Consider the following 1,407-nt stretch of genomic DNA (forward strand, 5'->3'; position numbering starts at 1 on the left):
TGACTTCCCATCATTTCCTCCAATCTAGACCTACTAGGTGGTGCTTGTGCATATTAGTTGTCTTGGGGAGCTCTATTACCTCTAAAATTCGAATTGGAAGCATTTTGATTAGAAGAACCTCTATTATTATTGTTGTTCCAATTGTTCCGATTATTAGAGTTTCCCCCTTGGTGATATTGCCCTTGATTCCCATAGTTTCCTTGATTATTATGATTATGGTTACCATAACCACCTTGTTGGTTGTAGTTCCCTTGGGGATTTTGGTCCCTTTGGTTCCTATTTCCCCATTGGTTTTGGTTATGGTAATCGTAATCATTTCCTCTTTGGTTATAGGAATTTCCCCCTTGTTCTCTTCGATTTGGTGGTAAGTATCTTTGATTTTCATTCCTATGTCTATTATCATAAGACAAGGCATTGACTTGTTCATTTTCATTATCATAACCATCTTCGTATTGGGGTTGGGGTTTGGAATCATAATTACAAGAAGAGGTATCATGGTCATATGACCCACAATTTTCACAAAACAAACATCCATGTGGCATGTTATTAGAAGTAGAAGGAGAAGAGTTAGAATTCATACCTCTCCCCTTAGATTGGGAGGGATGCTCTTGTGTTGAACTAGAGGTCTCTAGTTTTGCCTTGATGGACGTCATCACCTTTCCAAGGTTGGCGATTTGGGAAGTCAAATTGTTTATGGAATTAAGGTGATCAACGGAGTAAACCGTATTTCCTCCCTTGTTTAGAGACTCTCTATCTCCTTCTTGCCAATCCATGTGGTGCCTCACCACATCCTCAATTATCTCTATGACTTGCTCCTCCGTCTTGTTCATAATCGGGCCACCCACTCCCGCATCTAGGCTAGTCTTCCCTTGTGGGCTCAAGCCCCCATAGAAGATTTGAAGCACTTGGTAGGTCGGAATGCCATGATGGGGACACTCCCTTTGATATTCTTTATACCTCTCCCAAGCCTCATAAATGGTTTCACTAGCCCGTTGACGGAAACCTTGAATCAAAGCCCTTGCCTCGGCCGTCTTCTTTTGAGAGTAGGATATCCCTAAGAAAGCCGTGGTGACCTCGTCCCAAGTTCTCAAGGAGTTCGGCCTTACTTCTTTCTCAAGCCATTCAATAGCCCTTCCTATCAAGGAGAAAGGAAATAGCTTTAGTCTCACAAATTCATGAGTTACCCCATTTACCTTGATCGTGTTGCAATATTTTTCAAATTCGTTCAAATGTGCAAGAGGGCTCTCATGTTTTTCTCCACTCAATTTCCTCCTTTCGATCAAATTAATCATTGCGGGGCATATTTCAAAATCATTGGCTTGAGTAACGGGTGGAGCAATGCCACTTAAAGCTCTATAAGCTCCCGGAGTTCCCAACTCCTTCAAGGGTCTTTAGACCGGTTGTTCC

The 1,407-nt window shown here is 42.1% G+C and overlaps 1 non-coding gene across 1 annotated transcript; it reads left to right on the top strand.

Annotated features, from left to right (window-relative positions):
* Positions 1 to 918: 918 nt before the first annotated feature.
* LOC145625869 (small nucleolar RNA R71) lies at positions 919 to 1,024 on the top strand. Its single transcript, XR_014110767.1, has one exon. It is a non-coding gene; the product is annotated as a small nucleolar RNA R71 (small nucleolar RNA).
* Positions 1,025 to 1,407: the final 383 nt, after the last annotated feature.

This window comes from Chenopodium album, chromosome 3 (assembly GCF_948465745.1).
Source record: "Chenopodium album chromosome 3, dcCheAlbu1.1, whole genome shotgun sequence".
Lineage (NCBI taxonomy): Eukaryota > Viridiplantae > Streptophyta > Magnoliopsida > Caryophyllales > Amaranthaceae > Chenopodium > Chenopodium album.